The sequence below is a fragment of the Papaver somniferum genome, unplaced genomic scaffold, assembly GCF_003573695.1.
Source record: "Papaver somniferum cultivar HN1 unplaced genomic scaffold, ASM357369v1 unplaced-scaffold_150, whole genome shotgun sequence".
NCBI classification, from domain to species: Eukaryota; Viridiplantae; Streptophyta; class Magnoliopsida; order Ranunculales; family Papaveraceae; genus Papaver; species Papaver somniferum.
The window spans coordinates 6058932-6082582 of record NW_020624377.1 but is presented as its reverse complement, the minus strand read 5'-3'; the positions used below and the strand labels follow the sequence as shown (position 1 = coordinate 6082582).

Below are 23651 nucleotides of genomic sequence, written 5' to 3'. Positions count from 1 at the left end.
TTTGCAATATTTTTTATATGATTATTTGCATGGAATTGAAATAGATAAATTGATTTTTATTGAGTAGTTGTGAATTATTTTGATGAAGCATGTTGGGTTTTTTAAAACTTTTGATGTTTCATACTCTGTGATTACAATTATTACTTCAAAAATTTATTATAGGAAAATATTAGAATCACTTGAAAAGGAAAAAATTGCATGAATATTGAATAAAATTTATCATTTGATGGGACAATGGTGGAATCCAGAGTCTTGGTGTTTTTCTCTATAACTTTGAACAACTTTATTTAATTGTCTAGTTTAATTTAAATCTAAAACTCGTTTTCTTCACAAGTCCGAAAAGAACCTTTTTACCACTACTACAACAACTTTTGGAAAAACATCAAATTTTTGGCGCCGCCGACGCGGATTTGTGTTTAGGTAGCATTTTTTTTAGATTTTTTTTTATTTATTTTGTATTATTATTTTTATTTGTTCCTCTTTACGTTTCTTTGGGTGTGTCTTTGATTTGCAGGTTTGAAGTTGGATACTAAGGACTTGGAACAAAGCTTAAAGCTAAAAGAGAAGAAAAAGAAGACAATTTTTGTTTTAGGATTTAGTTTTATTATTTTTTTTAGAATTGTATGAGGAAATATTTTGTAATTTACTTTTTCTTTTGCACTTTATTTTGTGGACTTTTGGACTATGAACTTTGGACAATTTATTTTAATTTTAAACCCTACGGAAGGGTATCCTTAAATACAAACTGTTTGCAGGGAAGGACGACGATTACGATATCGTCTCGGCCCCTCGAGTTCGTACATGACATAGGAGTCGTGGCCCGAGTCGACTTCAACGGTTCATCCCCCGTCTGGTACGGGAGGTAAGCCCATCGAAACACTCGCGAATATCCTGTAAGCGAGTTACTGTATTCCTTAAGGTGATTCATTGATTGAGGATGAATTTGGACTGTTTTTAAATTCCTAGTAAAGGGAAAGGACTGGCCATACAAGATAAGGGTTCAGATTTCATCAAACACGAACCTAAGCCTAAAATTTTGAATAGAACGAGACCTATAGGGTAACGAGCTTAATAGGACAGTCATTCAAAAAATATTGGTTACTCTTTTGAGCATACTTAGAAGTTCAGGATGGTTTCTGTGAGTTGGATGCGTGACTGCGCCGCCTTGAATACCGGTGAGGCCTTGGGTATCAAAGATCCACTTAGCTTCCCTCGCCTCTATTCAACTCACTTTGACTCGTACTGATTCCAGAGAATTTGCTCAGATTGTAACGAATTCCTTTTCGAAGGATTAGAAGCTGGTCTAGAAACAATCTAAGTGGAGTCATCATGCTTTTTGTTTGCTAGAAATTTTTAGGTTTGATTTGGTGGAGTCGGCCTGCTGTGTGTTTGCTTAGAACCTCCCTTCCTTAGGATTTTTGTTTGTGTATGCCAAAAGCGCTCGAGTCCTTTACAGAGCGTGCTTGGAAAAGAGATAATTTTGGCCGTTTGATTAGTGACGATCCTAAAAGATCTTCTTGTGGAAGCGGGGAGCTCGAAGACTCTTCTTTTGAGAGCCCCCTTTTTGGAAACTTCAGTTTTGAGAACCTATCTCTTCGTGAGGAAAGTACCCCTAGTACTTCTGCTGTGCCACTGATGGCAACTTTGAAAGATTACATGTTCCCAACTAGGTCCAACCGAGCTTCGTGCATTAAATTGCCAGCCACTACGGCTAATTTCGAGATAAAACCTAGTATTCTTCAAATGATCCCTATATACTTAGGAAAGGATGATGAGAACCCATATTTTCATATTAGGAACTTTGAGGAAATTTGTGGAACAATTAGGATAAAGGGCCTTACCGATGAAGTCTTGAAACTTAAGATGTTTCCCTTTTCTTTGAGAGACAAAGCCAAGACCTGGCTGAACAACCTACCGTCTGAATCCATAAAAACATGGCAAGAACTTATCACTGCCTTCTATATGAAGTTCTACCCTAAGCATAAAACTGCAGCTGTTAGGCAGAACATTAGTACTAGTGTGCAACAAGAGGGAGAGTCTCTTTATAGATTTTTAGAGAGATTCAATGATCTTCTATCCCAGTGTCCTCACCATGGATTTGATAAGATGAATCTTGTAGAGATTATTTATAATGGTTTGGACTATTCAACCAAAGCTATGGTCGAATCTATGTGCGCTGGTGAGTTCACTAGTAAAAATGCTGAAGATGCTTTTACCTTCTTAGGAGCTATCGCTGAAAAATCCCAACAATGGGAGTCTTGTGTTAAACCCCCTAAAAGACTCTTGGTCAATAGAAGTAGCACCAATGTGGTAGATACAAGTTTTGGTTCAGATGCTAAGTTTGCTGCTTTATCAAGAAGGTTAGAAGCTTTGGAATTGAATCAGCCTAAAAATAGGTCCCTTGTTGAACCTAATAGAGCCGCCCAAGTCTCTAGTTGTGGAATAGAGCCCGATAACTCATTCTGGGAAGGTCAGGTTAGTGAAGAGCAAGCTCATGCTGTCTATAACAATGCTAGGTTTGAAAACCGTCAGAAGTTTGACCCCTACTCAGATACCTACAACCCTGGTTGGAGAAACCATCCTAATTTCTCTTGGTCTAAGGGCTAGAATAAAGGCCAGCGTAGTAATTCTCAGCCTCCCCCAGGTTTTGGATATACTAAGAACTCTTCAGGTCAGAGCCAGAACCCATTTGAGAATAGAATAGCTAGCTTAGAGGAAACCCTTAGTATATTAAGGAAGAGCCAAGAGATGCTATCACAAAGCAAGGAAATGTTAGTAAAAAGCCAGGGTAATTTTCAAGAGGAAACCAAACAGAATTTTAAGGATAGTGCCCAGTCGTTTGCTAAATTAGAGCTTCAAGTCGGCCAAATAGCTAAGTTTATCAATGAGAGAGAAGAAGGAAGGTTCCCTAGTCATACTGATCCTAACCCTAAAGGAGAGAAATCGTACGATCATGTGAACTCTGTTACAACCCTTAGGAGTGGAAAGAAAGTTGATAATAAAGTCGACATACCTGAAAGTGAACATGCTGTAGTTCACCCTTATGAGCCAGAAAATGAGGAGACTGATAGAGTCTCCAAAGAGACCAATGAGGGTCCTGATGAGCCCGGCTTTGTTCCCAAGCCCCGTTTCCCCAGCTGCTAGTTCCGACTAAGAGGGAGTCCAACTTTAATGATATATTGGAGGTTTTTAAGCAGGTTAATATCAACCTTCCATTATTAGATGAAATTAGGCATATTCCCTCTTATGCCAAGTTCCTTAAGGACTTGTGTACGCGAAAGCGTAAGCTCAGTGTCCAGAAGAAATCCTTCATAGCTAGTCATGTGAGTTCTATTATTCAGAATACCACTACTCCTAAGTATAAAGACCCAGGGTCCCCTACCATTGCTTGTACAATAGGTAAGTACCGTGTTGAGAAAGCTTTGCTTGACTTAGGATCCAGTGTGAATTTACTTCCATATCATGTGTACCTTAAGCTAGGACTTGGTGAGATGAAACCTACCCAAATGACACTTCAGTTAGCTGATAGGTCCGTTAAAATTCCTCGTGGTGTGATCGAGGATGTTCTCATAGATGTTGACAAGTTTATTTATCCAGTGGATTTTGTTATCCTAGATACCCAACCTGTCCCTGACCCAGAGAACCAAATACCAGTGATTTTAGGTCGCCCGTTTTTAGCTACATCCAATGCGATCATTAACTGTCGAAATGGTATTATAAATTTTTCTTTTGGTAATATGACTATTGAGCTGAACATTTTTAATATTAGTAAGCTACCCTCTGAACTAGATGACTCGAATATAGAAGAGGTGAACATGATAGGAACATTAGTCGAGGAGTCATTACCAAACACTTTGTTAGAAGATCCATTAGAAAAATGCCTATCTCACTTTGGGATTGATTTTGATGATGATAATATGATTGATGAGGTGAATGATTTGTTAGATTCAACCCCTTTGTTAGATACTAGTAATGGATGGAAACCTAAGTTCGAACCACTACCAGTTTATAAGTCTACCCTAGTTCCTTCTTTAGAAGAGCCTCCTAAGTTGGACCTAAAACCATTGCTAGATACCCTGAAGTATGTGTTTTTAGGCCCGTCTGAGACTTTACCTGTGATTATTTCTTCCGACTTGGATAGAGATCAGGAAAGTAGGCTAGTAACCGTCCTTCAAAACAACAAGGAAGCTTTAGGGTGGACCATAGCAGACATTAAGGGTATATGTCCTACTGTTTGTATGCATCAGATCTATTTAGAGGAAGACACCAAACCTTCTAGGGAGATGCAACGTCGACTAAACCCTAATATGAAAGAAGTAGTTCGAACTGAGGTTCTTAAGCTATTAGATGCAGGCATTATCTACCCTATTTCAGACAGTAAGTGGGTCAGCCCCGTTCAGGTTGTTCCCAAGAAATCTGGTATTACTGTAGTCCAGAATGATAACAATGAGTTAATCCTGACCCGAGTGACCACGGGTTGGCGTGTTTGTATTGACTATAGGAAATTGAACAAGGTCACTAGGAAGGACCACTTTCCCCTTCCCTTCATCGACCAGATGATAGAGAGATTAGTTGGACATAGTCACTACTGCTTTTTAGATGACTACTCTGGATATAATCAGATCGTTATTGCCCCAGAAGACCAGGAGAAAACCACTTTTACCTGTCCCTTTGGTACCTTTGCGTATAGACGCATGCCTTTCGGGCTATGTAATGCCCCTGCGACTTTTCAGCGTTGCATGATGAGCATATTTTCTGACATGGTAGAACGGTTATTAGAGGTCTTTATGGATGATTTTTCAGTGTTTGGTTCGTCTTCCGATGAGTTCTTGCATCATTTGTCATTAGTTTTGACTAGGTGTAAGGAAAAGAATTTAGTGCTTAATTGGGAGAAATGTCACTTTATGGTTCGTTCAGGAATTTTTCTAGGGCATATTGTATCTTCAAAGGGTATAGAGGTGGATATAGCCAAAGTTAACCTTATTAAAACTTTACCGGTCCCAAAAACCGTAAGAGATATTAGGTCATTCTTAGGGCATGCTGGTTTTTATCGTCGTTTCATTAAGGATTTTAGCTTGATGTCTAGACCTCTTTGAAATTTGCTTGCAAAAGATGTTAAGTTTGTCTTTGATGATGCTTGTTTAGAGGCTTTTGAGAAGCTTAAGTCATTACTCACTACCGCCCCCATAGTCCAGGCACCCAACTGGAACCTACCCTTTGAGATCATGTGTGATGCTTCAGATTATGTTATTGGTGTTGTGCTAGGTCAGCGAGAAAATAAGTTACTTCATGTGATTTACTATGCTAGCAAAACTCTGAATGATGCCCAGTTGAACTATACCACTACCGAGAAGGAACTATTAGCCATTGTGTTTGCCTTAGACAAGTTTAGACCCTATATCTTAGGTTCTAAGATCATCATATATACTGATCATGCTGCTTTAAAATATCTTTTGTCTAAGAAGGATACTAAACCTAGATTGATTAGGTGGATTCTGTTGTTTGAAGAGTTTTCTCCAGACATAGAGACAAAAAGGGTGCCGAAAATGTTGTAGCAGATCACTTGTCTAGGCTAGTTGTTAGTTCCCCAGATGATTCCCTTCCTATAAGGGATAGCTTTACTGATGAACAATTGTTCTTTGTTACCCAATTACCTTGGTATGAGAATATAGTGAACTATCTTGTCACTGGTCGAACGCCCCAACATTGGGGTAAACAAGATCGTTCTAGATTTTTAGCTGAGGTTAAGCACTTCTTTTGGGATGATCCTTATTTGTTTAAGTATTGTCCAGACCATATTATTAGGAGATGTATACCTGAGAGTGACTAGTCCAGTATTATTTCCTTTTGTCATGATCATGCTTGTGGGGGTCACTTTAGTGCTAAGAAAACTGCTGCTAAGATATTGCAGTGTGGATTTGTTGTGGTACTTCGATTGCGGTAAATAAGAGTTCGTTACTCGGACTTGAAAAGATTTTTAAAACAAAAATATATACACAATATGTCACAAGATCAAGAGGAACCAGGACTCAGGATTCCAATGTGTTTCATATTCAAGTGGCTCAGAAAATAATTCTAGGCGATTATAGCTCAAAATAAAACAAGTACTAACTCTATCTTTGCCAAATTAGATTCCATAAAATATTACTTGTATATGATAAGCATGGCACATCAAGAATCCCTAGGACTAAGCATGTTCCATCAAACAAAATCACAAGTAATTAATTGAAATCATAAATCAATTAAAATCGGTGCAAAAAGTGAATTAAGAATTATTTAAATAACCACATGGCTGAAAAACAGCTTCCTCCATCATCCCAGTATTGGGGTTTAGCTACTCATAATAATCATGTTCTCAAAATACATACTTGATGCTCAAAATATGATTAAAAGAGTGAAAAATATAATACAGTGAAACTACGACCCTCTTTAAGCGTCCAGAGAAGAACGATAGAATGCCACTGCTGTAAGTAACGATACCTCACTGCTACTGTTGACGCTGTTGTTTTAAGACCCTCAGCTGCTAGTCGTTGTCACTGTTGATAAACGACTGTCTCTACAGGTGTGTTCTTCGTGTTCTTCGAGCTTTGTTAATGGCAGCAGCAGCAGCAGGTACAATTCCTGCAACTCCTCCTGCGCCTCTCTGCTGGCCTCCCAATCGACCCCTAACTCTTGATCTAACCTTTTATAACTTCTCTCCACCTCTTATATACTTCACAGCTCAAAGAAATCCCGATAGAATCTCTTTTTTTTCTTCTCTGCCGTTGAAACAATAATCACCTATGTCAGTGTTTGTACGCGTCTGTTAGCTATAAATAGCCACCAAACTCTTCCTATGACTTGAACAGGACCAAATACATGATTATCCAGCGTAAAACTCTCCCAAAATCTCCACAAAATCTTTGAAAGTGCACAACAGGACACGTCTCTCTGTTTTAACTTTGATTGCTTCTCCCGGATATTCTAGCCCAATTAAGACCATGAAATCATCCATACTAGAATTGTATATCCATATCACGTCCATCCCATGAGAATCAGTGATTTAATCTCATTAAAACTCGTCCGAAAATCCAACCCTAAATCTGTCTGGTGAAAGAAAATTTTCCCGCCAAAATTTGTTTTCAAACGGTGAAGGTGACCTCCCCCTTATCCAGTTTTGGTGTCCCTTTAGCACATGTCCGAATTGGGTTACCCCTTATCCATAGTGAGAGTCCGAATAACACTTTCCCCTTGGGTGCAAATAGTAATTTTTCTGGGATATTTTCAGCACTTTTTCAGGGTTCCTCCGGGGTATTTCTGGGGTGCTTCCAACATACTTCTGGGGTGCTTCTGGTACGTTATCTACGGAGGTTCAAATGCCACATTTTGAGCCAATTTCGCCGCAAAAGCTTATTTCTCCAAAAACACCTACAAAGACATAACATAACCAAATAAGTACAAAATCGAGCACTAACAATATAAACAATTGGGACAAATTAGACACATAAATGCGTCTATCAGGATTCTATTGGCCTTCGTTGTTTAAAGACTCTCACAGTTACTGCGTTACTTGTGAACGATGCCAGAAATTAGGAACCATTTCCCGTAGGAACATGATGCCCTTGATCCCTATTTTAATTGTTGAGGTCTTTGATGTGTGGAGTATTGACTTTATGGGTCCGTTTCCTAATTCTTTTGGTAACCTATACATCCTTGTCGCCGTAGACTATGTCTCTAAGTGGATTGAGGCGGTTGCGTGTAAAACCAATGACCATAGGGTTGTGATTGAGTTCTTGAAAAATAATATACTTACACGTTTTGGTACACCGCGAGCTATAACTAGTGATGGAGGGTCGCACTTTTGTAATGGGACTTTTAGGCTTCTGATGAAGAAATATGGTATTACACATAAGGTAGCTACCCCATATCATCCACAGACTAGTGGTCAGGTAGAGGTTTCCAATGGGGATATAAAACGTATATTAGAGAAAACAGTTAATCCTAATCCGAAAGACTGGTCGTCTAGGATTACTGATGCCTTATGGGCTTACCGTACTGCGTTTAAGACCCCTATTGGAATGTCGCCTTATCGGCTTGTTTATGGCAAGGCATGTCACTTACCTGTTGAGTTAGAACATAGAGCTTATTGGGCTGTTAAGCAGCTAAATTTTTCACTTGACGAGGCAGGAGACCATAGGAAACTCCAGCTCAATGAGTTGAACGAGATTCGTATATATGCTTACGATAGTGCGGAGGAGTATAAGAACAAAATGAAACTTCTGCATGATAGAAACATATTACGGAAGTCATTTTCTCCAAGTCAAAAAGTTCTTCTGTATGACACTCGTTTGCATCTATTCCCAGGGAAACTGCGCTCTCGGTGGACCGGTCCTTTTGTGGTCCGTACTGTTTTTCCTCATGGCGCTATTGAGATTGAGACATCAGATGGTACTAGTTCTTCAAAGGTTAACGGTCAGAGATTGAAGCCCTTTTTAGAGCCTTTTCCTACAAGTGATGTTGAGGAGGTCCCTCTGGAGGACCCTGTTTACCCTTGATTGACCATCGAGGCGATTTGTATGTTGTATAATTTTTATTTATTTTTGTCAGTTTTTGGTTTCACTTCACTCAGGTACTATCTTTCCAAACTCTCTCTTTACTATTTCCTCATGTTACTTATATTTTTGGTACTGGTCTTTCATGCGAAACATTGAGGACAATGTTAGATTTAAGTTTGGGGGTGGGGTAGAAACCTTTTGTTTTAAATAAACTCCAGAGCCTAGAAATTTATGCATATTAAGGATATCACTAACCAACCTAAGTGGATGGAAGCATTTTGGTTGTAGGAGTTGAGGAACCAATCTGATTAGATGGAAACATATAGAAGAGTCTATTCATAAAAGCACAGAGCTCAGGTGTTAGAAATAACATGATAGTTTCACCATATCACGTTGAGTCCTTTTCACTTCTATTTTTATTTTATTTTGTTTTTAAACTATGTTACTCTAAGTGATTAGGTGGGGCTCACGATTCAAGTTGTTACCAGTGCTAGGGTGAATTAGAGTGATTGAGATATCAAAAAAAAAAAAAGTTGAATTTTAAAAAAGAGATGAAAAAAAATAAAATTGAGACCAGACCATTTGACCAAAAGGAATAAAATCAATAAAGTCGACCACTGGTACCCTTGTATATGCCAGCTGTGTTGACCTAGAGTTAGGATTATCAATCACTGGTTCCCTTGTATATGCCAGTTGTGTTGATATTAGTCAGACTAGTATCTCAATCCATTAGGATAGGTTCATTTTGGCGGAGGCCTTCAGACAGATATGGGAAACGCCGTTCACTTAGTAAACATCAGAACCATCTATGTTTTTCTCTATATCCATCTTCTTGATCTATCCATGTGATTATTTTTGACTCCGGATATTGATGTCCATAGTGAGACTATCTGAGTAGAGCTCCGTCACTTTATATGAATTTTAGTATGCTTGAGTGCAAACTCGTGTACATCAATTGGAATTTCGCATCAGGGTACTTCCTCTTGTAGTCAATAAGTATGCCAACCAAGGAGATTCTTTAGTACCTTCCAAGGTTCGTTGTAGATAGCTAGGATCTGGAGTATTAAGGTTTTGTGGGTATTTCTCTTGTAAGCCCTCCCGAGACTATAACTCGGCCACTAAGGCCACCTAGGGGTTTAAAGGCTTATTGCATACGCTAAATGCAATCGACGATGCCTGCGAAAGTGAGTTAGGATTTTATTTTGTAGTTTTGATTTGCTCGGGACTAGCAAATAATAAGTTTGGGGGTATTTGATAGACGCATTTATGTGTCTAATATAGCTCATTTGTATATATTGTTAGTGCTCGATATCGTACTTATTTGGTTATTTTATTTATTTGTAGGTATTTTTGGAAGAATAAGGCTTTGTGGCGAAATTGGCTAAAAATGCGGCATTTGGACCTCCGTTGATAACTACCAGAAGCACCCCAGAAGTATGTTGGAGACACCCCAGGAATACCCCGGAGGAACCCCGAAAAAGTGCGGAAAACATCCCAGAATAATTGCTAAAGGCATCCTTAAGTTGGATAAGGGGCACCCACTTGATAAGGGGTGACCACTTGATGTTCGCACCCCATCAGAGGATAGGGGGACACCCTTCCTCTTCACGTTCAAAACAGAAAAATGGCGGGAAATTTGGAGTTCACAACAATAAATTAGAGTTTGGATTTTTGACGTGATTTTATGAGATTCAACAATGGATTTCGATTGGGCTGGACTCTAATAGACTTAACTGGGCTTCTATGGGCAATTTCCTAGATCCAATTGGGCTGGAATAGCCGGGAGAAGAGATCAAAGTCCAAACAGGATACCGCTTCTCTGTTTAGGGTTCAAGAATTGTTTGAGAGATTTATGGGATATTCTTACGTGAGATACACGTCAAATCAGTTTAGTCCAAGTCATAGAAGAGATTTGTGACGAGAGAATAGCTAACAAAACAGTGGAACGCAACAAAAAGGGAATTATTCTCCCAACTGCCCGTAAAGAATAATTGGAATTTTCAACGATTTCGATCGAGTTTCTAGGGGATTTAAAGCCTATAAATAGTTGGGTTTATGTCATAGAAGGGTTGAAAAAAAAAAATTTTGGAGAGAGTTTAGAGGTCAGGAGAGACGAGAGAATCGAGTTACAGAGAGATATTGTTGCTGCTGCTGCCGCCATTGAAGACCTTCAAGAACACGAAGAACAGACAAGCTAAGGCAGTCGTTTTTCAACAATCTTAAAAGAGAAACAGAATGTCATTGTTTTACAGCAACAAATATATATCGTTTACAGCTACACTTATCTTTGTAACAGCGACGCTGTAACACCATTACAGCGTTGCAAACTTCTTTTTACACTATTTCATAAATAAAAATACCTATTAAGTCATGAACACATCTTTTGATTATGTTTTTGGGATGAGGAGCTAAACCTATTAGCCGAGGCAACGGAGGAAGCCATTGTCCCAGATTAATTGGTAAAATTTTATTTTTATTATTTATTTGCAATATTTTTTATATGATTATTTGCATGGAATTGAAATAGATAAATTGATTTTTATTGAGTAGTTGTGAATTATTTTGATGAAGCATGCTTGGTTTTTTAAAACTTTTGATGTTTCATACTCTGTGATTACAATTATTACTTCAAAAATTTATTATAGGCAAATATTAGAATCACTTGAAAAGGAAAAAATTGCATGAATATTGAATAAAATTTATCATTTAATGGGACAATGGTGGAATCCAGAGTCTTGGTGTTTTTCTCTATAACTTTGAACAACTTTATTTAATTGTCTAGTTTAATTTAAATCTAAAACTTGTTTTCTTCACAAGTCCGAAAAGAACCTTTTTACCACTACTACAACAACTTTTGGAAAAACATCAGCTCCGCCCTTAACCACCACTAATATTTCTGGCTCAGCCTCTTCTACTACTCATTGTCGACGAAAATGTCTATTGATATTATTTATCAAAAATACTTAGTAATAGAAATAAATATTATAATTAATTAAGAAAACATTTATAATTAAAAAATGATTAATCATTTATTATGAGCAATTAGTGAAACACTAATTAATAAAACACTTTATAATGAATAGATTATTTATTATGTGTAATTAGTGAAACACTAATTAATAAAGCAATTATGATATTTAAGTTGAACAGACCACCACCGTTGATTTATCTTTTCTATTAATTCCAACCAAGTTGGAACACTAGTTAGAGGGCACTCTTATGACACAACAGGTCATGAGTTCGAACGTCCCTGTTGTAATTTTTGAAAATTCATATCTTGACTTGAGCTTTCATTTTTCATTCATAATATTGGAATTAACGCCGCACGTGCGAGATGTAAGGGGTGGTCTGAGGAACCACAGCCCTTGATGGCAAGAAAGATCTGAAACAATTGCATGAACACAAGGAAAAGTGTCTGTCTCGACTACTAGTCAGACAATTTTGTGCTCCTAACTAAAATTATTAGTATTTCCCTGTGCTAGGATGACACGCACAAATGGTGCACCTGGACGGCTAAGATTAATATATGTAGGATCAAAATATCGCACACCACATTTGTTAGTGTGCGAGATACATTCATTTCCTATTGTGCGAGAATGTAGTACGGGATCCGAAAATAGGGGGAATATGAGTTGTACTCCACTACATGTGAGCTGTCATCCACTATGTAAATACCTATATAAAGAGAAAGGAAGGAGAGAGAAAGGAAGGATACATTTTAGGAAAGAGACACACTTTAGGAAAGAAACAATTTAGGGAGGACATATTTATAGAGAGAGAAAACAGAATTTGTATTATGGTGATCTCCTTCTTCTTCCTTCTTCAATCTAGAGCTCTAAATACTCATTAATGGAGTCTGTTGGAACAACTACCGAATTATGCTTGCACAACAAATAAAATCAAACACGAAACAAACAACGTTATGGCTGAGTCGCGGACTAGGTCGCTATCTTTAAGACGTTTCGCGGCTCTGCCCAAGATTGTGCAAGCAGTTCTTCAATGGCGCGCCGTCCCCAGAATAAAACAACCGAGATCAATCTCTTACACAATCACTCTTGCACGGTGATAGGATGTGAAACTTCTACACTTCTTTCTTGCTCAGAAACTCATTTTGAAAAACTAGAGATGTTCACACACTTATTTTTTTTTCTCTAAAATTCATTTCTTCTGTAAACTGAAGTCATAAAAAAGAAAAATTCTCTCACTAAAAAAAAAGATTTCAACAACTCTCCATGTTCTTTTTAACACCAAAACATAAAAGAAAAATCTCTCTCTTATTATTTTTCCAACCAAAATTCTTATTTATAGTCAAGAGTTTTAAAACAATTAAATGTTCATGAAAATGTTATTATGACTGAGTTAACACCATTAAAAACCACAAAATGAAACTCTCAAAGTTATAATGGTGTAGTTAACACCATTAAAACTAAAAATATGAAACGGTCAAATTAATTATAACAAAAATTAATTTCTTTCAATAAAGGCTATAAAAAACATATTGATTGGGAATAAATTTATGTTTTGAAAATATATTCCCAACAATCTTCCACTTATATTTTTAAAACATTGAGCAAGAACGTACAGAGTTGTGCATAAGCAAAGGTGTCTCGCGACTTGAACCTTTACGTAGTGTTAATAGGCTCTCTTAAAATATGACCATAGAGTGAACATAAATATTGAACTATAGGAGATAAAAAGATTAATCAACACACACGACTATACTAGTGTAAAGTCTAAAGCCAGCACATTACGGCCCTGCGCTTGTATCCCAGTTTAATGAATGATCTAGAGAACTTCCCATATTCTCATATAAAGCGACCACACTTTCACATTCATATAGGTGGGTCTATCAAGAGTACTCCTGAATGTACCCCACTCTAAATAGAGATATAAACATCATTAAGAGTTTAAAATTTTAAAATTAAAAACTAAACTCAACCTTTACTCGTTTCAGGATGTCATGTCTTGGGATGAATTCTTCAAAAACATGATTCTCGCATCTCTATATCACCTATGACTTCATCTAGTCCCTTTGAACCTATTTCTAGGTTGGGTATCCATCATAGATGGATCAATCTCAATGGGCATCAACCTCATACCTAAGATGTATTCACATCTTCTTATCAATCCTTTCGTCAAAGGACTAATGGAAACTCGTTTCAGACACTATATATTCCATATTCTCATAAAATCAACTCTTATAGTTGTCGTTACATTCTCAATTCATGCAATAGCCGCGGTACTATAACATTGGACTAATATGTCTGTTCCTTTATCTATTAGAGGATCGAATCGCTCCATCCCTTAAAGGATTCAACTGAAAGGATGTCCAATCATCTTTGCAATATCCTTAAAGGATTGCGGTAACCATTTAGATATTGTATTTCTAGGCGTATGATGTGTTTGAAACACCTCATAACCTTCTCAATATTTTACCAATTTTCCATACTAGGATTGGAAAAACTGATTATAAAACCCCCACTATGGAAGCAATATATTACACCCCCACTACAAAAAATACTTATATATATAGTCAATCACGTAGCAAAGAAGCATACTGAGCTACCATACTCATGTCTAGAGCAATCACACACAATCTCAAAAGCATTAGCCTAAACCAAATGAGTGAAAACTTGTTTACAGTCAGACTATATATATTTCTGTCTCTTTAAAAAAAAATTATTTTCATTGAAATGAAAATGAAACAAAGAAAGAAAAAAAAAAATTCAAAAATATACATCATCTTCACTCAAGTCTTTCATGTCAAATAACAAACTAAGCATGTTCTCAATTTCATTTTCATCCTATAAGTTAGAATAAAAATTCAAAAAATCACTTATGCATACAAAACAAAGAGTATTGTGCATTTCGGTTTCATCAATTCTGAAATCATTCGAATGAATCAAGTAAACAATTTTTATTTTATAAATTGTTTTAAAGTTGTTTTTCAGAATGTAAAGGATAACTTATCTAACTTATATGATTTCTTTTATTGTAGAAACTACACAGTTTTCCATGCTTGGTTTACATATATTCTCATCCTTAACTTACACAAAAGTATATATTTTTACTTATGACTATAACAAATCATACATTGTAGAAACAACATCAACAAAACAAGCATGTAAGTTATTTGGCGAAATGAATGTAAGAGTCAACAATTTTCTGTTTGCTTGTCTATAAACAATAGGCTCATAAAAACTTTTTTCCAAAGATTGAATAGTTTGAAGAAAAAAGTTACTCTCTATAAGAAGTTATCTTTCAAATTATAAGCAACAAAATATTCATGACTAAAATTTAGTCTCACTATTTATGCTTTTCTACGTTCATTCTTAGTGAATTACTTGTTACCTTCATTTTTCTAGTTCCTCTAATTTAAATCAAATGTGTTAAAGAATAGGATATGGAACCCCCACTATTTTTGACTCAAACAAGAATTTCAAAATAATATCAAAGATCCCAAAAATTGTGAAAAACTAATAAGCCAATGATCTAAACCCAAAATGTTTTGCACAATATAGAGAAAACTTCAAACAATTTTCTTGAAAGCAACATTGCTTAATATTTACTACTCAAAAATCATATTTGATATCAGGACAAGTTATTCGAAGCATCTTTATAAAATTCTCAAATATTTTATTTCATCCAATATCATTGCAAGTTGCGTAAGATTTGAAAATGTACATGCTTTTATGAGTTAGGTAAGATTATTACATACATGTTACTCAAAAATTCACCAAGTTCATAAAAAAATATAACATGCTCATATTCATCACTAACTCATTTGTTTCTTAAAAAACATGACAAAATCTCATATTTCAAATATTCAAAATTCAATTTATTTTATAATAAAATTATAATATTATATTCAAACATTTTATCCATAACTTATCATTTGTAGCAGTGCAATGATCAAATTCAACAAATTTCTTATCTCACTCTTGTTTATAACAAGATATGAACATCTTGTTATTAACAAGTTGAACATCTTGGAAACTATATATATCTTTAACAAGATTGTTCTACCCAAAGTAAACTTTTAGGCTATACCAATACCGAAAGTCCTAGTGATGTGAGTATATCTCAACGTCACTTTCTTTCAAAACGATTAGGTTCAACTTTTGAATCATAACCTATCAAAACAAATATGGTGTAAAACACCAATATATATCAACCTCTCACCTTATCCATAGTTCACATTAACTAAGCTTGAAAACTGTTGTTAATAACATTTGATATCCTTGCAATGCCATGCAAGAATAGCAAATAATCTCATAATCAATATTATGTTCATTTCTTGGTGAGAGTTGATATTCACATTTATTTTGACTAGGTTTCTAATTATTTCGGTTTTGGGTTCGTATAAAATTTCATCTCATAAGTTCAAAACTTATATGTGTCACATGTTTATTGTCATACACAATAATTATCAATATCTTGTTTCCCTTACATTTATTCTAAGATTGAACAATCAACTTATTCAATTTAGAATGCCATTATTTGATCACCGCAATAACTACAAATAGTTCATCAAACATACCTCAATTGCTTTTAAAGCTAAATTGGTTATAAAACATTGTCCATTCTTTGCGCACCAACAAAGAAATCAGAAACCCCATTGCTCCTTACATCGATTAATCTCCCGCAATTGTTTTTTCATTGGAAAATAAAAACTTGCTCAAGTAAGTGTATTTTTCACCTGTCACAATTACGTACGCGTGAGCATTTGAAACCAAAAAAATAAGAAGGTATACACACTTACATAATTACTTGAAAATCAACTAATATCATACTCCAAGTTTCTCTTAATTGTCAAACCAAGATTCAAAGTTATATAATTATAACATCATACATTTATAACTCTCTATCAAGCATTTTACCAAACATACGTGATGGACTAGTTTGATTGCTAACAATAATCTTTATTTTCATTACCAAAACAAGCGTATGAAGTACTAGAATCAAAACATGATCTTTAAAGTAATTTCTTACATCTCTAATCTCTAATCTCAAGTATCATGTTTCATATTTTGGACAAACATACACAACGATACCACATCTCTCAAAATAACAACCCAAATTGAAAACTTGAAAATGGGTTTTAAGATAAGTTCCTGATATACAAGTTTCGTGTAATACACGGATTCAAATTTTCTAAACAAAGATTAGGAAAAGCGGATTTAATAAGGATTAATTTTCTGCCGTCAGAATTTTTCAGATACGTTATGTAGTTTTCTAAAATACTTTAAAAATACTTTCCAGACTCCAAATATTCTGAAATTTTACGTGGATGATTCTCATGATGTCTAATACACCCGGTTACAATTTCAAGACCCAATTCAATTTCTTGTAGGAGATAAAAATAAGACTCTACAACATGTTAAAAACATTCGTTTAACATCAACAATATTTGTCTATGTCCACTGCTCACAAAGAAAAAATATTTAACCATGTTATTCCTAGTCCATCAATATTAGACATAAAATTAACTTTAGGTATCAGGTTACCTAAAATCTCAAGCATCATGTTCAATCGTTAAAGAAAAAAATATTCCGGTTATAATTCTATCAAACAAAATAAAACAATGATACTTATCGCGTTTGAGCAATTGTTTTCTTTTGGTATCCATGGAAGAATAAATCGTCTTAAAATTGTTGGAACAACTGCCGAATTATGCCTGCACAACAAATAAAATCAAACAAGAAACAAAAAACGTTATGACTGAGTCGCGGACTAGGTCACTATCTTTAAGACGTTTCGCGGCTCTGCCCAAGATTGTGCAAGCAGTTCTTCAATGACGCGTCGTCTCCAGGATAAAACAGCCGAGATCAATCTCTTACACAATCACTCTTGCACGGTGAGAGGATGTGAAACTTCTACACTTCATTCTTGCTCAGAAACTCATTTTGAAAAATAAGAGATGTTCAAACACTTATTTTTCTTTCTCTAAAATTCATTTCTTCTGTAAACTTAAGTCATAAAAAAAAATTCTCTCACTAAAAAAAAGATTTCAACAACTCTCCAAGTTCTTTTTAACACCAAAACATAAAAGAACAATCTCTCTCTTATTATTTTTCCAACAAAAATTCTGATTTATAGTCAAAAGTTTCAAAACAATTAAATGTTCATGAAAATGTTATTATGGTTGAGTTAACACCATTAAAACTAAAAATATGAAACGGTCAAATTAATTATAACAAAAATTAATTTCTTTCAATAAAGGCCATAAAAAACATATTGATTGGGAATAAATTTATGTTTTGAAAATATATTCCCAACAGAGTCTCAATGTAATTCGTATGTAATTTTAATAATCATGGCAAATCCTAACCCGTAGATCACATTGATCGAACCACGTAAATCTCGTGTCTATTTATATTTCTAGCACTTATATTAATAATTAGAAGACTTATATGATTAGATCTAGAAATTATTGATGGGGTGTTGGTTATAGGTTTTCCTGCAACTACAATATACTTCAATAATTTCTTTGTGATACATAAGTGTTTTGAAATGTTAAATCTATTGTGAAATATGTTAATTTTAGTCTAATCACGTAACTGAAACGATCAGTCATTGTCAGAGTGACTCAGTTAGGCCCCTTTCCGACTAAAGTAACCAAAGTTGATTATGCTATGAGCATTTTTGTTGATATGATTTACATGAAAATCAACCCCCCTTAGAAAACGGGACACATTTGATTGGAAAATTGCAAGGTTTTTAGCGTAGCGTTTTTAGGAGCCACTCAAAAGGAATTAGGGGCCACCTTTTTATTCCCATCCATTGAAGGAGGTTAAGGGATGTCTTAAAAATAAAAAATTGTCTATATTATCCTTCACCTTTATACTAAATCTAAACCTATATCCTTTATTTTCATAATCATATCATTCCACTTCTTCTTCTCTTTTCCACCCATTGAAATTTTTTTCCATCATTTTAATTTTGATTGAAAACAAAGATCATCGATCAAACAAATGTTATGATTGATTGTTTAAAATTAAAACCCAAAATTCATTAACCTTAAAGTTGAAACTTAGAACATCAAAAAAAAAAGGAGTTCAACAAACAAAACTAATAGATGATAGTAGTTGTGATTCAAAATTAGGATTTGATTACTTGAAATCAAAAATTTGATCCGAAAATTTTCTTGGATTTACAGTAGCAGAAACATAATCGGTAGATAACTATCTATTTTACCCACCGATTATGGTTGATGTTCTTGGATTTACACTAGCAGAAACATAATCGGTAGATAATAATCTACTTTACCTACCGATTATGGTTGATGTTCTTCGTTTCTTAAGAACATCAACCATAATCGGTAGGTAAATTGATCGATATCTACCGATTATTCTTGATTCTAAAAATTAAATTTCTCTGTACAAAAAGTTACGCACAATCGATAGATAATAAACACCATTAACTACTGATTGTGAAAGTAGAAAATTTTGAAACTTTTGTTAAGTTTTGAAAATTTGAATTTGAGGCCATGAACACAATCGGCAGATAATAAGCATCACTTATTAACACAATTCACTTCCGATTATGGTAGTACTAAAATTCGAAAATTTAGTATATTCGGAGGTTAAAGTAACACACTTTACTACCGATTATGGTAGTACCAAAGTTCGAAAATTTTAGGATTTTGGCAAAATCATATTTTGGGGCCAATATACATTCGGAAGTCAAATTTACTACCGATTATGGTAGTACTAATATTCGAAAATTGAATATATTCGGAGGTTAAAGTAACACACTTTACTACCGATTATGGTAGTACCAAAATTCGAAAATTTTAAGATTTTGCAAAATCACATTTTGGGGCCAATATACATTCGGAAATCAAATTTACTACCGATTATGGTAGTACTAATATTCGAAAATTGAGTATATTCGGAGGTTAAAGTAACACACTTTACTACCGATTATGGTAGTACCAAAGTTCGAAAATTTTAGGATTTTGGCAAAATCTCATTTTGGGGCCAATATACGTTCGGAAGTTAAATTTACTACCGATTATGGTAGTGCTAAAATTCGAAAATTTAGTATATTCGGAGGTTAAAGTAACACACTTTACTACCGATTATGGTAATACCAAAGTTTGAAAATTTTAGGATTTTGGCAAAATCTCATTTTGGGGACAATATACATTCGGAAGTCAAATTTACTACCGATTATGGTAGTACTAAGATTCAAAAAATGAATATATTCGGAGGCTAAAGTAACACAATTTACTAGCGATTATGGTTGTACCAAAGTTCGAAAATTTAAGGATTTTGGCAAAATATCATTTTGGGGCAAATATACATTCAGAAGTTAAAGTAACACACTTTACTACCAATTATGGTTGCACCAAAGTCGAAAATTAAAGGATTTTGGAAAAATCTCATTTTGGGACCAATATACATTCGGAAGTTAAAGTAACACACTTTACTACCGATTATGGTTGTACCAAAGTTCGAAAAAGCAAAAAAAAAAAAAAAAAAAAAAAAAATCCCTCAAATTTTTTATCACCCGAATCCTGCTCAAATTACCGAATATCGAAGGGTAATTTTGTTATTACGAAATATGGGAGATAAGGGGTGAACACAATTTAGGATTGGGTGACCTTTTTTATTTTATTGTTGACCCCTAATTCCTTTTGAGTGGCCCCTAAAAACGTTAGGGTTTTTAGAGCTGTTTGTACATCTGAATTTGACATGAACCCGACAAGATATTTTGCATGACCCATTATCATCAAGTACTATATTCACAAGTCACATTCATTGCAAATGTGACAAATAAATAAAGTTTTAGAAGTGTTAAACCACTTGTTAAATACATACATTGTAAACCATCCATTTCAAATCTCTCCTCCTCTCTAGCTAGAACCACACCATTGATCAAAACACAAAAACCATTTAAAGATTTCTCATTTGAGGAAGCATGGCTTCTTCATCGTCATCCATTAATGATAACAATTATCCAGGATGGATCCCTAACCTAACTCCAAGGAGGTCACCATTTCCACTCCTTGGCAACAAAGAAAAAAATGATGATATTGATCATTTGGAAGAAATCAAGAATAAGAACAGTTCATTTGAGGCTGCAGGGGGTTTCTTGACATGGGAAGATTTATGGGTTACTGTAGGAAGTAGTGAGGATACTGATAAAGCTATAATCCAAGGGCTTAATGGGTATGCTCAAACGTTAGCTTTTGGAACATCGGTAAAGAAAAATTTAGCCCCTAATATCGACTATGCGAAAATAGAATTCGGAGATTGGTCAATAATTCATTTTATTTTGACATTTATAGGCATATGTTGCTCAAGATGATGCACTAACAACAACATTAACAGTGAAAGAATCTGTTTACTACTCTGCTATGCTCCAATTACCTGATTCCATGACCGTTTCTGAAAAGAAACAAAGAGCAGAGACGACAATAAGGGAAATGGGATTACAAGAAGCAATGAATACAAGAATAGGAGGCTGGAGCGGTAAAGGACTTAGTGGAGGACAAAAGAGAAGAGTAAGCATTTGTATAGAGATTTTAAAACGTCCAAAGCTACTCTTTCTAGACGAACCCACAAGTGGTCTCGATAGTGCAGCATCATACCATGCCATGAACAGAATTGTGAAGCTTTCGCAACAATGTGGTATGACTGTTATCGCTTCCATTCACCAACCAAGCCATGAAGTTTTTGCTCTCTTTAATAATCTTTGTCTACTTTCTTCTGGTAGAACTGTTTTTTTGGTCCAGCATCTGCAACAGATGAGGTAAATAATCAATTCTCTGGTTTTATCTACGTGAAATTCTCTTCAAATTTTGTGCTCGTGGTTGTTGATTTTTGTCGTTTGTTTTTGAAATATTATTTTGTAGTTTTTCGCATTAAATGGATTCCCTTGCCAAAGTATGAGAAATCCTTCGGATCACTATCTAAGAACTATCAACAAAGACTTTGATAACGATGAGGACATTGAAAAAGGTTTGGCGCAAAATAAACCGGTAACTACAGAGGAAACAATTAACATTTTAATTGAGTCATACAAGTCATCTCAGTTCTTCCAACAAGTACATTATCAAGTTTCCGAAATATCTAAAATGGTAGGCTTTGCACAAAAATATAAACGATTAATGCATCTTTTCAATTGTAAATTTTTATCAGACGCAACATAGACATATGAAAACGTTCAAAATTTTATAGGAAGGGAGAGTACTTGAGAAAGGAAGTCAAGCTAGCTTCTTAACACAATCATTTATCCTTACAAGAAGGTCTTTCGTAAACATGTACCGCGATTTAGGCTACTACTGGTTACGTCTTGGAATCTATGTTTCACTCTGTCTTTGTATTGGTACCATGTTTTATGACATTGGCCACGATACTGGTTCAGTACAGGTAAATAAAGAATAATCTCTAAAGTTTTAGATAATATTGAAACTGACCATGCACAATGTCACATCAAATGGTTCCTTGTTTTGCAGGCTAGAGGTGCAATGCTTATGTTTGTAGCCTCATTCTTAACTTTCATGTCAATTGGCGGATTCCCTTCTTTCGTGGAGGATGTGATGGTATTTTGCTGATTTTCTTATGATGTATATATATGCATAAACTACATATTTATACTGTTACTGATGTTATGTTTTTGTTTCATCTTTTAATATTAGATATTTGGCAGAGAAAGATTAAACGGGCATTACGGTGTTGCAGCTTTTGTAGTTGGAAACACATTTTCCTCTATACCATACTTGCTTATAATCTCCGTAATCCCGGGCGCTATTGCTTATTACTTAGTTGGTCTTCACAAAGGATTCGAGCATTTTATCTTCTTTGTTCTAGTAATTTTCGCATCAGTGATGTTAGTCGAGAGCTTAATGATGCTCGTGGCTAGTATAGTTCCTAATTATCTTATGGGTATAATAATTGGAGCAGGAATTCAGGGAATAATGATATTGAACGCTGGTTTCTTTAGACTACCGGATGAAATTCCAAATCCTTTTTGGAAATACCCAATGTACTACATTGGTTTTCAGAGGTACGCGATTGAAGGACTCTACAAGAATGAGTTCGAAGGATTAAGTTTTCCTAGGAATCAAGGAAGTGGTTCATCAACTATTACTGGTAAAGAAATTTTGGAAACAGTATGGCAAATGCCCATGGGTTATTCGAAATGGATTGACATGGTTATCCTGTTTGGAATGGTGGTTTTATATAGGCTAATGTTCTTTAGTTTTATCAAGATTTCTGAAAAAATTAAACCAATTTTACAGACTTTCTTAGTTGCACAACGTAAGCAAACAAAATGTACCGGTTAAATATCGCACCCGTAGGTATTATGCGAAGCGGTACTATTATAAGGGGGCGAACGGACTCGCACATATTATACCCCAGATGGCGGAATCAATGACGTCATAAGGTCACGAGTAAAATGTGAACCCAATGTGAAGTTCATGAGTACGTGCGAGTCGATCCAGTACACGGGTGCGAGCACATCGCACGTCAGATCCGAAAATAGGGGCTTTATTAACTTTCCTCCACTATGTAAAATTCCTGTATATAGGACCAACCATCCTTGTGTTGGGAGAGAGATCCTTTTAGAGAGTTGAGATAGAATTATAGGAGAGAGAAAGTTATTTGCTACCCAAGTTAGGGTTTTATCTTCTTCTTTCCTTGTATTGATTTCTAAGCTTAATAAAGTTTTTATAAGTGTTTTTCATGATGATTTCTTAGTTTACTATATAGATTATCTAATACAGCTCGGGGAAGAGATTATACTTGTTTGTGAAAGTTTTAAATTGATTTTTCAAAGATTTCTTATATTCTTGCTTTTGTGAAAGATTTTTGATTGTTTTTGTTGAGTTTCGGTTTACAAAACAAATAAGTTCGTAAGTTTGTTCTTGAGCATTTACTGATTTCGAATCTATGGAGTAATTCTAAGGATTATAAGTTTTCTTTCGAGGCACAAACTTGATATATTTTTTTAAGAGGTATTTGGAAAAACTAATCTTATTTCTGGAAAAAGCTAATCAAGGTTGTCTGTAGATAAAAGGGGAACGAATTAAGGCGGCAAAAAAAGCACACAACTATGTGTATGCTACAGGAAACAAATAAATCTACGAAAGTGATAAACACCATC

The 23651-nt window shown here is 35.1% G+C and overlaps 1 pseudogene; it reads left to right on the top strand.

Annotated features, from left to right (window-relative positions):
* The first annotated feature begins 20403 nt into the window (after positions 1–20403).
* LOC113336200 lies at positions 20404–23234 on the top strand (annotated as a pseudogene).
* The last annotated feature ends 417 nt before the right edge of the window (positions 23235–23651 follow it).